The following is a 13576-nucleotide window of genomic DNA, read 5'->3' as shown; positions in this document are numbered from 1 at the left end:
GAAAAGCTGTATTTTACTCTCGATTCCTACTGCGCTGGCAGTGTCACTTCTAAGGTAAACAAAGGACTTATAAGCTCTCCCTGGGGATGGCATCATCTCAAGCCAACTGGAATATGTCAGGCCACGATGCACGTATGTGTGTACAACTGGAAATGCCAAGAAGGCTGGGAGGAGGAAGATAATGTGCAGACTAATCCAGAATCTTCTCTCACAGTAAAACTGACGAGGCTTTGCCAGCAACTCGCACTATAACACCACAGGATCCAGTTAAAGCTGCAGGAAATGCACAGGTTCGAGAGCTCTGGTGAGGCTTAAATCATTCAACAAGCAAAGAAGCAAACCAAGTAAAACCCACAGGGGATGTAAACTGGAGAGTGTTAAAAGATTTGTGGCTCCAGAAGCACAAATCAGATTTTCTAAAGAAAAAGCACTAGTAAATATTCAACACGCAAGACCAAAATGCTGAAACGTAAGGGGCCAAACTTTATTCTATAGCTTTCAGTGCAACTTCTAATGTTGCCTGAATCCATGTGACAATTGTGGAAGAGTATGTACTTGTTTTTATTTTAGATCATTCTAAAGAAGCTATCTTTTCAACCAGCATGATTGTCATTAGGGAACTCACAGTATTTATAGGACTTTCTCTCTCTGAAAAACTTCAAAAGACAAATTCAGCCATTTTGGTTGAATTAAGGCAACAACATAAGGAACTGGATAATACTATATCCTGGAAGGCACCTAATGCAACTACATACCTTGCAAGTGTAAGCTCTTTAAGCTCCTGACATAATCAATGAAGGGAAGAAGATACTTCTAGAGAGTGAACAAATAAACCAAACAGGAGTTCTGAGTCATGCAACATGCCTTTGAAGCTTTGTTTTTGCTTAGTTTTAAGTGAACTCCAGCTGTTACTTTCTCCCTTCTATAATTAATGCACCCTTTTAAATAAATGTCATCACTCCACCCGTTACATTTTTTTTCAAAACCTTCAGGGCCTAAGCAAACATGTAGTACCTATTTTCATGAGAAATTAGGTTTTCCTTTAAATATGTTTTAATGTATGTAGGAGGCAATGGTTGAGCTACAAAATATGAACACATAAACCCTCTAATGTATCCATTATCATTTTAGTCCTGAATGGTATCAGTTACCCTGCGATTAATGAGAAAATGTTCTGAACATTGTGCTTAATAGTATTGACAGGACTGGACTGAAATAATGTAGAGCCACACATTGAACTTTTAAAGCTAAAGAACACACAACTTCTAATTATTTTTTTGATTGAAAAAAATACTTATGCGGTGAAGATAATGTTTGACAGAGTGAGGAGGAACTTTGTCACTGTAAAAGTACTGTATCTGATTCTCATACAGTTATAAACTGTTACAAGCCCATTGGTTTAATTTATCCCTTATGTTCAAATTCAGAACATCCTTCTTTGTGGTACTGCTAATGTTGAAGTTACTAAAATCACAAAAATTTCATGAGCAAATGTACTTCTCACCATTTAGATTTTTCTTGGCAGCTCTGGATTGGCTGTCAGGCAATTCTGAACCCTCAACTTGTATTTTCCATGGTGTATTGTACTTTGTGGTATGCTGAATCAGTCAGAAGGAATGAAAAATTCACTGGAAAATGCCGTAGCCAAATACAAATCAAGATGTGCACATAATTCTTTTTTTTACCACTCGAACACATTGGTAAAGATTGTATGAGTTACTTTGGAAAGCCTCCCAAATTTGCTGAAAAGACTCTTTTTTTGTTAATGAGACTGCTTAATAAAGCAGTGCAGATAAAGAATGTACACTGAATAGAGCAATGAATCTTGGAGAATATCTCAAAGCACGATGTTTCTATTTTTACCTGAAGAAAAATGGTTATGCATTAACTGGAAACTGGTGGAAATTACATCAACATGTAAACTACAGAAAAACTGATTTTTAGCACATTGTTGATTACTTTTGTCAATGTTCAGAAGAGTCTGTGACTTTATTCTGAATGACTGAAGGCAACACGGGGCCTCGTCTCTACCTATATCTCCCTTTCCATCCTTTCATCTGCAGGAATCCCCAGATCCTGCTTCTTTCCCTTCCTTTCCCACTTTCCAGAAAGCAAGTGCTGCTGGGCTGGATGGGAACCTTGTGTAGAGGTGGAGCAAGCAGGGAAGCTGATAAAGGCTCTGAGCAGAGAGAAGGTGATACCAGTCCATGCAGGGCAAGGGATGGGGATTGCAGCTGATGGGTGTGCTCCCACATGTTTCTCCAACATCATTTGACTGCTGTATATCCTTATCAGAAGTCACACACCAGCATCTCTCTCCATCCAGTTCTAAATATTTATGAAAAGCTCAGAGTCAAAACAACCAGGCCACTTTATATTATAAAAAAACAAAAACCAAACCAAAACCAAACCAAACCAAAACAAAACTAAAAAAGCTCAAACAACTAGTCAATATTAACAGAAGTAAATCCTCTTGGCTCTGCTGAACAAATGGAAGTTTTGCTAATGCAGTGCACGTTTCACCTTCAAGCTTTAAAAGGCAAGCTGTATTGGAACAGCTACATTTTTTGAGTGAAACAATGAACAATTAATTTTTGCTAATTCATTTATTTTATTTTTGGTCAAAATTTTAGGGCAATTCACTGACTTGGAAATTAAATAGTGGTATATTATTTAGTAACCTTTCCCATTCAGGACATCAGTAACTCTACAAGCATAACCACATAGGTATAAAGCTGAATTTAAAGCAAAAGCTGATAGAAGACTCCTATTGAAGACTGATCTAGAGAATTTTAATTTATAATGTAGAGATACAGAAATGTGTTGGCAAGAACCTCTTCAGTTGACAGATGAGTCTAGTGGCATTACAAATACTATGAAGGTCATGGTGAGATGATGGAGATGTAACCATAAAAAGGGCATAGAAGAGCTGGAGATGAAGAGCCTAAACTTAAATTTGATAGAGACAAACACAACAAACAGGGAAGACCAAGTAGAATATCACAGGTCTCCAAAGAGCAAACATTCCCATTTTCAGAGAAAACAATGGACCACAATACCAAATATAGTTTATTATATTCTCAGGTCTTCATCAGAGGAGTGAAGAGGAAAAGGAAAAAACCAATGCCTTTTCTTATACTTTGGCTGTATAATTCCAAACAATGGGGTATAAAAGGTTTTCTGTGGTCTTAAAGTGATTTTGAGTCTTCTGCCAAAGTGTCGGAGGAAACATCTTCACAAGGATTCTAAAGGCAACACCCTACATTTCAAGTGGTATTTTTCTAATTTGTGTTCAAATGTTTGTACAACATGTCTGTGAAAAACATGACCTTTCGATGTAAGGAGTCAAATGAATCAGTGATGTTGACAAACCATTTGCACTCCAGTGAAATCTGGAAATGTTTGACTACATTACACTTTTTTGCAATACCCACAAAAAAGGCAAATAATAGAAAAAGAAAAACCAACTCTTCAATGGGAATGCTAGTATGTGATGCACAGCAGTTTTCCAGTTTCCACAACTACCTTTTCTTCCTCCTGCTTATTTAATTTTAGAGGTTTATCTCAAATATTTAATCCATGAGCACTCTGAGGGAAGCTGCAAGCATGCCAGATATTTCAAGGCTAGCTTTTCAAATATACTGCAGCTCCTGAAGATTTTGGAGCTACAGAGACCACTAATGTTTACAAAACATGGTGCCTTGGTCTGTAGTTCTTCAGCGATATGAATAATTCTGAATCCTACATGCAGCCCTGCTGAAGCCAGCCAAATGACTCTTGTGCATAGGGTTTGGAAGTTTAAATGTCTTAATATTGATGCTGAGGGAGTAAGAGGTAGCTCTTGGAAATCTATGAGAAAAATGGGCTCAGATTTGAGGGACGTCTTCAAGGCTTAGAAGACATAGAGGAGCAATCAGCTTCAAGTATCTTAACATAGGTACAAAATACACATTCATGTTCATCTGGGAAGCAGAAACCCTAGATGTCCCAGAACCATGCTAGAAAGTCCTACAGCGCCTTTTATACACATCATGTATAACAGGAAGGGATTACTCTTGGATATTTTGACAGTTACTGATTTGTTCTGGTTTGTTCCAAGCTGTTCTCGGTTTGCACCAGGTTGTGTTGGGAGAATGGAAAGAGGACTTTGGAGAATTGCCTCCTTAAGCTGTGTTGAGTTCTCTTCAGTCACAGCTGGGAATCTAAACGCAGACACCAAACCATCATGCAGTGGATAGTAACAGCAGAACCAAGAATTTGGTCACTACTAAAACACCCAGCCACTCCCTGTAGCGTTTAATTAACTGTAAGGGCAAGAGCTAATTCATCATAACAGGAGTACAGAGGTGATGTCAAATAAGAATTACAGAGGGGGGTAAAGTGACATCTCTACAATCACACGAATATTTTGCCACAGAAGAGAGTTAAAAATACAAAAGCTAGTTCGTGACTTAAAGCTATGGTACACCATGAGTAATAGAACTTCTAATCTTCTGTAAGTCCTGCAGAGCTTGGCTGAAGTTTCTCACTGAGCTTTGTCAGCCCTGTACATATTCTTGGCTGGATAGTCTCTAAAAAAGTAATTAATATTTCTGTACAAACATAGTAAATCATGTTTGAATGCTCACATGCTCATGTCAAATGGGTACGACTAAGCTGTTATTGTGCCCTCTGTCATCATGAATACATGCTCCTCTTCCCACTCCTGCCTAGATAAGAGCTACGATCCATAATAGGAGGTGAGGATTCACAGGGCATTCATCCATCTTTTAGTGATCGTGTTAGATCTTTCACTGTGCAGGCACTTTATGAATGTTGTGAAGCTGTAATGCTATCCTTCCCACGAGGACATCGAATTACTTATCCATGCTTTTGATATAATGCATCTTGGCTGAACTGTTGCAGCTCTCTCACTCTGGAAGAGTGCCAGTCAAGGGCTATATTTACATCAGTTACACTTGGTTCAAAATGCTTCCACGGGATCTTGAACAGGCTAACACATCTTCATGAGTTTAATTCAAAGCAGAGATGATGGCTTTCCAGTAAAATGGGAATAATCATGCTTGTACCTCTAGTTCTTTGGTTCAAGTTGGTATACCTGGTTGGTATTCAGCCGCTACTTGGACCAGTATCTTTTCTGGTGACTACAGATTATATTTACAAAAGGGACTTAGGAGGGCAGTCACCTAACTCTCGTTTTCAGAAAAGACTGAAGGATTCAGAATCATAAGCCCTATGGACATACAGGGAGAGTAAATACCTCCACACACAAAGTCAGTTTAAAGGTGGTACTTAGCTTTTCAAGTCACAAAAGCACTTTTTAAAATTTGCCCTCAATTTACTCATATACAATTACACTCTTTGTCCTTGAAGGGTTTGTTTATTTGTGTGTGGTTTTTGTTTTGTCTTGTTTTGTTTGTTTGTTTGTTTTTTGTTTCTGTGAGAATTAATCTTGCCCAGTTTTCTGGGATTTTGACCACCTAAATTCAAGCTTTATCTTTTAAATTTGGCTTTGATTAACACAGCTGTTATTTATTCTTTTGCTTGGCAGAATTTTCTGCAAGACCACCATAAAGTCAGCCTGTTTGTATTGTATTATACTGTTAATCTCCTTTTCCTTTATGACATATGTAGAGAATATCCTAAGGGGAAGATAACTATACATATATATGGATTCATACTCGCATATAAATATGTGTATGAACACGGTGGATAGGAACAAAGGCAGGGAATAGTAATCTCCTAAAAGTCTTTGTGAAAAAGTCTAGATAGCACATAAAATGGAATGTTTCGTATGGCATGAACCAGGGAATCAACATTAATTGTTTTCTTAATGGAAGTACAATTCAAGATAAAAATGGAACAGACTTTATTCAAAATAGTTGGAATAATTTGTTTGTGAGAAATATCTGTCAAATTAAGGGGCTGTTATATCATCATGATCACTTACGCACAGCTTACCACCTAAGGTTTTCCAAAATTATGTATTTGAAAAGACTTTCTAATAAATAGCAATTAAGAGAGTTGAAGAAAATACAATGTTGCTTAGAGTAGCTAGGTTAATTTTAATCGGAATTTGTTCATTATCTTAAAACAGCATCAACAGCTGTCTAGAAACACCTACATTTCTGTTTCTCATAGAGACTTTCTGAATTAGGAATCACTTCACAATCACCCTGCAAAGCCCTGCCTGAAAAAGCCCTAGTACCCAAGAGTGAGTTGTCTTTTCCTCGGATGGACAGGATCACCTTCACTGAGAACAAACAGGAGCAAAAACGGTGATGCAAGATCCTCAAAATTCTTCCATTCATATGAAAAAGGAGTCACAAAACTGCAAAAAGCAGCTTGGACAATCATTTATGCCAATAAACCCTATCTCCCATCCTCACAGAACACTACTGCGACTTGTAATTACACTGTTTTGCTGAAGAAACTCTGTTAGTGTTAGGAGTATAACTGTCCCGTAGAAATTTCATAGTAATTCTGCAGATCTGATTCTCTTTTCTAAATAAATCAATCAAGAATTTAGGTAGCAAAAATCAAATCTCCAATAACATTAGCTTCCTGAATTTCCTTTCAGTGAGCCTTCATGTTTGACAAGGGAAAAATAAAGTACTTGCTCTTTCATCCTGCTCAAAGTCAAGTAAAACCTGTTAAGTACTCATCATATTGGACTACGATCATCATATCATGCTGCTCTGCAGAACCTGATGCCATTTTAGACTCCTCTTTGATCCCCAGCCTCATGCTGCCCCAACAGAGGGAATAACAGGGGAAGAAATCCTTTAAAAGATTTCCCCAAGGCAAGGAGTACTATTTCTGCTGATGGTCATGACCCCAGCTCATGATATTTTGCTGCAGGGAGACTTTGGAACTGGAAAGGTTGTGCTGGCCATTTCAGCGTGTGCAAACTGCCATGAAGCAAGAGCTGCTAAAAGAAACTCCTCAGACACTCCTGATGTTTGCTTTGGAGGTGCAGAGATGTGAGCGTCACGCCAGACAGACAGTGGGAGAGAAATCCCCTGGAATCCTTTTGTGAAGGATGAGAGATCCTGTCTGTGAGACCTGGATTGATGGTCTATTGTTTGCATTTTCATTTATTTAGACTGTATAAACAAGCTTCCAGTTGCCTCGAAACAATGTTGGACAAGTCCTTGTTTCCAGCTTCCTTCATTTTTTCCACTTCTGATTACTAGGTAAAGAGTTTTACCTGCTTTCACCACCAGTCCCCTGCTGCCCTGGATTTTTATCTGAGTTCCAGACATAAGCAACTTCACATTGAAAGTAGCAATGACAAAGAGCTGGCGCCACCTGCAAATCCCTGCCTGCCAAATGTACAGAACCGAGCTAGATTTGAGCACAATTTGAAAATGTGGATTTGGATAATGTATTTGTGAATGTAGAAGCACTTCCGTTCATTTAGCTATGTAATCTGTATGAATGCATCACTTTATTGTGAACGCATCACAATTATCAGACCTGGATTTCCTCTTGTTGAAAAAGTCATAAGTTTTTTCTTTCCTTACAGCTAGGTTTGTAAAAAACTCTCATCATGCAAGTTAAATTCTGGTCATGACACTGAGCTGAAGTACACATCAATATCATAAACATCTACGTGACATCAGACAACAAAACTTGCAAAAGGCAAATTTCTGACCTTGAATCAAATGAAAGCAAAAATGGGAAAAACTCTGATTAGTTCAATCTGAAATAAAGATTTTGGGCCCTCTGTATCATTATTCCAATGGCATGCATTTTTAAACAGAATAAACGGAGAGGAAAAAGTTGTATTATAACAGAGTACAATTTTCCAGAAGAACACCTTGTTAACAAAACCTTAAACAGGTTCATGTTAATGGATTCTTGTTGTGTATTTTCATACAACTTGAGTCAATGCAAAGCATGCATATACCTATTCTGCAGTTGCTTTTTCTTGCACTGTGTCCAGTTGTTTTTCTACAGTGGATCATTTTTTTTGTCCCCCCCCTTTCCTGCCCGGTAAAGCTGGAAAATTCCACTAGTGATAACTCTGACAGCTTGCTCTCCCTCCTGCCGCTCTTCATTTAAGAAAACAAGAGGGAGGGAACAGGGCTTGGAAGGCTGAAAAGTTACTGATTTAGTAAATTCTGCAAGTCTTACCTTGGAGCAGAATAAAGCCTTGGTGTTATCTTTAAAGCAGCAGAGCAGAGTCCTTCTGAAACCTAATTTCTTCATGCTCCTCGTGGCAGTGAGTCCCTCCTCAGCCTATGATCACCAAGTTGCATATTCTGGGAGTTATCTGACAGCCTGTGATAGGGTATTCTGCCTCTAGTCATACAAGGGCTGCGGGAACAAAGAGCGGTGGAGCTTCTGGCCCTTATGGGAAATGGACTGACACTGCTCCATCACTATTTAAAGAGTAAATGCCTTCAGGATAAATCCTCTTAGTGTGTTTTCCTGTTTGTGTCAAACTTAAACCTTTTATCCATTTCCGAAGAGGAGAAATAAAAAAGTAATCAGCACTGAGTTGCGCTGTTACTCAGGAGAGTGCCTGTGGGGTGGCCCAGAAAAATGCAGAGCCAATTTATGTATTTTCTGCTAAAGCGATATGAGATACTACCATTAGCATAATGCAGAAAAATCATAAATGACCAGACGCAAATTAATGAGGAGCCCTCTCTGCACAGAGATGGTTGCTCCACCCCAAGCAGAAGCATAGTGCACAATGCCAGCGAGGAAGCGAGCCAGAGTACAGCTGTTAAGAAATCAAATATTTATGGGGAAGCCTTTCTTGCTTTTCCTACAGTGGGATGATCAGTGGGAGGCCCAGATGAATGCCGAGAAAAGCATACACCGGGTTTTGCTGGAACAGTGGCCCGGAATTGGGCTTTGGCCCCAAGATAGATAAAATCTTGAAATTCAGGGATGATTTGAGCTGCAGCTGTGGGATGAGGAAATAAACTCTGCAAAAAGTTCCCTACCAGAGTCTGTTAATGCAGTCCAAGGAACCGTAAGAAAATACTCTTAAACATGGAAAACATATGAGGTGGTAAAATTTTTCTTCCTCCACTGAACCTTTGTGTATCTTTCAGACTAACTTAAACTGGTCTATCAAATTTACAGCATTCCTGTCGTCATTCCTCCAGCCTGAAATACAGGAGGAAAAGCTGACTTTCTGATTTTAAGCTTTTTGATATCTTTCACTTCCTCCCAAGACATGGCTGAAGCCCTTCGGCAGCATAAAGGAAAAAGAAAGCCCATTATTTAATCAGAACAAGCAGAGAAAGAAAAAAAAAAAGGCTGGAAAAAAAAAAAAAAGAAAGGAGAAGGGAAAGGAAAGGACTTCCTGAATCAGTCACACATTTCCTAAGGGGACAGAAAAGAGCAAAACCAGAAGTGGTTTGGTTTTACAGTTCATCTTGAAGTTAAACTTGCTTTGTGTTTTAAACAGGACTTCATGTCGCCTTTCTATTTTTTCTGGTGAACTTTTAGGATTACATAAATCCTAGAAAATTTTGGAAACTTCTGGTGATTTACTGTAGGTCTGTTTAGGGACTGGTAGGTCATGCTTAAAAGGATAAAGTGCAGAGAAGAGAGAGGGTGACTCAAGAATTTGATAGTGGACTGTGGGGCTATTCATGTTACAAATCCAGCTGGTGTTGGTGGTCACCAGAAACTGCTTGGCAGCTACTGTTGCTTTGCATGAAATGATACGGTGATCATAGAATCATGGGATCATAGAATATCCTGAGTTGGAATGGACTCACATGGATCATCAAGTCCAACTCCTGTCCCTGCATATGACAACCCCACAGTTCACACCATGTGTCTGAGGGCATTGTCCAGTCTCTTCTTGAACACTGTCAGGCTTGGGACTGTGACAACTCCCTGGGGAGCCTGTTCCAGTGCTTCACAACCCTCTGGGTGAAGAACCTTTTCCTAATGTCCAACCTAAACCTTCCCTGGCACATTTTCCTGCCATTCTCTTGGGCTCTGTCATTGATCACTGAAGACCAGTGCCTGCCCTTCTTCCTCCCTTTGTGAGAAAGCTGTAGACTCCCATGAGGTCTCCCCTTAGTTTCTTCTTCTCCAAGCTGAATAAACCAAGTGACTTTAGCCACTTCTCATATGATTTCCTCTCCAAACCTTTCACCAACTTTGTAGCCCGGTGATGCTAGTCCAAATCATCCTGACTAAATACCTCTATAGTGTTACCATCTGCAGGCATTCAGAGGCCATCTCCAGGCCAAAGAGTTACCAGCCTGCCCTCTCCACTTCCCTCAAGGATGTCTTCTCTGTCTTTCTAGTTAAAAGATATATTGCTGCCACTATCACTTTCTTCAAGCTGTTGCTCTATGAATAAATTAAAGTTGTTTTATACCTAATTCTAGGCTTTGAACAGTCAGGTAAATGTAGTTTTAGGATTGCCTTTTCCCAAAGTTTCTCTGCTGGAATTTAAACAAGCCTCAGTAACAGTGACTTAGATTTTCCCAGGAATTAGAGTGAGATTTGTTTGCATTTGGTAAATATGAAGGTGGGTTTCCATTTGCAACCCAAGTCTCTTGCAGCTTGCTGCCTGTGCAGGACAGAAAAATGGGGTTGGCGAGGGAGGGGAGGAAAAAGAGATCATGTCCCTCACAGCAGTTCCCAGTGAACACGTCTTCACTCTGGCTGCTCTCGGCAATTAAAACACACCCGCTGTTTTGGTAAGTGTCAGATTCTCTTGTCTAACATTCAATGTTGACCCAGGATGTGTGAGTTAGGACCCTCCTTGACATGGGCTCCTGATTACAGCCAGTGGAAAGTCACCTACAAAGGGCAATTCAGCTCACCTGTGGATGTCTTTCTTACTGCCCATCAAGGGAGCAGACAGTGAGAGACTCACCAAAGAGCAGTTAAATGCTGAAAATGGATAAATGCTCACTGGACTTTAGGGGCACTTAAAATTAAGGGAACTGTAACTCTCTCCCTGCAGTGTCCTTGCACTTCAGATATTTTACGTCCAAACTACAATATTTTCTTGAAACACAATTTAAACAACCCTTTTGGTTAAGTGTTGCCATAAAACTGCATAAACATGATTAAACACCTTTTTATTTTTTTTTCTTTCCCTCAGTCTTTCTGGACCAGCACAATGGTGAGCTCTAATCACAGCTGTCCTGTGAAAAACAAACAGCATTGAACTCGTATACACAGGTGTCCCACTGAAACACCGCACAGAGATCTGCGTGCACTGGTAACTTTATTCAAATCTGACTATTGCATTTCATGGTTTGTACAAAAGTAGCTCTGAACTAATTCCATATATGGACCGTGATGATGAAATATTTCAGCAGATATACTGAATGTCATACAACTGATAAACACTGACACAAGTGTTTTTGTGCTATTCTTTTTCTAAAGTTAAATGCTGATACATAAAATAGACCTGCTGTTGACTCCATTTATGACTGGAAAAATACATAGATTATCCTTACAATGAGACAAATGTTTAAGCTTTTTGCTGTATCTGGATGTAAGAACTAGTCATAAACGTTTAGCTTTCTAAATAACGGATTTTTCAGGGCTTTTGCCAAACAAATAATTGAACAAAATCTTCATTTAAAGTTGATCTGAAACAAAGCCATTTGCTTTTCTTGTAGAAATTCAGAACAACAACAAACAGTTTGATCTCTGAGATTTGTTTTACTTTTCTGTTGAAAGTTAGATCCACATAAATTAGAAACAAAACAGTTCATTTAGAAGTTGTTGCAATGAAATGTTTCAGCTTTTTCTGATTTTTCCCTGTTTATTTCTTGGCTCAAAAAAAAGAAGTGCTCCGCAGATTATTCTGATCAACGCAAACGATGCTTTGTTTGTTTGTTTGTTTGTTTGTGGTTTGTTTTTTTTTCTTCCCCTACAAAAGAAATGGCTTTTTTTTTTTTTGGTCTCCTTTCTACACACAGTCACACAGTCTCCTGTTTTAACAGGTCACTGCTGCTGAGAAATATCTGTAAGGACTTGTCTAACAGATGTCATATGGCAAGCATGAAAATACAACTACAAGGAAGGAACTGGAAGAGTTATCATTGGATTAAGTATTCTACAGAAATTAAACTGACATAATCGTGGTGGTTTCTTCTGAAACATGACTGCTATTTCCAGGGACTCTATTGATCTATTCCAGCTGTTAGTGAGCAAAAATCAGAGGCTCTTCTCCAAGCTGGATTTTATGTTAACACCGGGATACATTAAGCACACATGCTCCAAATCTGGTTTGTTTTTCATGATAGAAAAAAGGCAATATCCTAAAACTTAATAAGTGATGTATTTGAAAGGAACTATATAGATAGGAAGAAGATAGTAATTCATGGCCAAGCAGTCCAGACTTGACATCAGCTCCTCATGAAATATTAAACCTTCTCTTAAGAGATCTCTGAAGATCTGTTTCTTCTGCCTGGGCTTTGGCAAAGGATCTGTGAAATTTCTTACCTACGTTCATGATCGATTAAGATTTAATTGTGGTCTTAGCTTTGCCTAGGAGACCATTAATTTACAGAATGGGGATTTTTTCAAAAGAAACTACTTAACCTCAAGACCATTTAGACATAAAATCAGTCAGGCAAGAGAAGAGGGTTTACAGAGTGTGACAAAAGAAGGATTGCACGATGTGCAGTGCCGATGTACGAAAACTGTGGAACAGAAATGCCTTGCGGTGCCCGTAGGAAGGGTTTTGTTTTTGCAACGGCCCCGTGCCTTGCAGGAGGCCCGTGGCCGGCTGCTGAGCTGGATTTCACAAATATGCTGAGGCGGCATTCTTTATCTGCGGTAATGCTTGGTGTCAGCTGCAAAGGTCACTTTGACAAATGAACTTGCCTGGTGGAAAAAAAAAAAAACAAACTTCCTCCACCAGTAAATTAACAGGAAGGGACTGAGCTTGTTTTCCAGTGCTCGTTGCAATAGTCACAGGCAAGGGCCATATGTACACTGGAAACAGTATGTGGAGTCATATGACAGGGGAGACTTTTTTTTTGTGCTGAATTTACAAACATAGAGGTTTTGCTCAGGTGGCTCTTTGATCTTTGGAGGAACACTATTTTGCACCTTTATTTTCAGTCATCTTTTGAGAATATCCCTCTATTAGGTCCCTACAAAAAAGACTGTCTTATGTCTTGCACTAAACTATATCTTAGAGAATCTGCTAGTTACCTTAATCCCAAGGATTTACAATACAGTTCCCTAGGGAAGCCACTTATTTCCCCTTACAGACATCATTCTTTTTCAAAGCTGAACAGGTCAAGGCAGCCAAGAATAAAAGATAACACTCTGGTGGAAGAGTCACTAAGTGGAGGAAGAAATAAATAACATACCCTAACAGTCATGTGGCAAGAAGATGAAGAAAATCATTACTTGCTAGTATCTCCAATTTTCAATGTATTTTCACCAGGAAAGAAGAACCTGAGCTGATAACCTGTAACACCACAATTTCCTACAATTTCCTACATTCACCAGGACAAATTTCTGGCTTTTGCTTCTCTGTAGCAACAGCCTGACCATGTCCACACCCTGCACCAGGTGTGCCCCTAAAGAGGCTTTTCTAGGTACAGTTTGAAGCAAC

General features: G+C 39.2%; 1 protein-coding gene across 3 annotated transcripts in view; it reads right to left on the bottom strand.

Moving 5' to 3' along the window:
- Positions 1–13576, bottom strand: part of ARHGAP28 (Rho GTPase activating protein 28) — a 76090-nt gene that overhangs the window by 41119 nt on the left and 21395 nt on the right. The window contains exon 1 of one of the 3 annotated variants that reach the window (XM_065831190.2): positions 8140–8313. The exons of the other annotated variants lie outside the window; for them this stretch is intronic. The gene's annotated coding sequence lies outside the window, so the exon portion shown is untranslated. Of the gene's footprint in view, positions 1–8139; positions 8314–13576 lie in introns of those variants that run through there. 3 annotated transcript variants of the gene reach the window in all.

Source organism: Patagioenas fasciata, chromosome 2, assembly GCF_037038585.1.
Source record: "Patagioenas fasciata isolate bPatFas1 chromosome 2, bPatFas1.hap1, whole genome shotgun sequence".
NCBI lineage: Eukaryota > Metazoa > Chordata > Aves > Columbiformes > Columbidae > Patagioenas > Patagioenas fasciata.
Note: the sequence above shows the minus strand (reverse complement) of the source record. Positions and strands in the feature narration are given on the sequence as shown.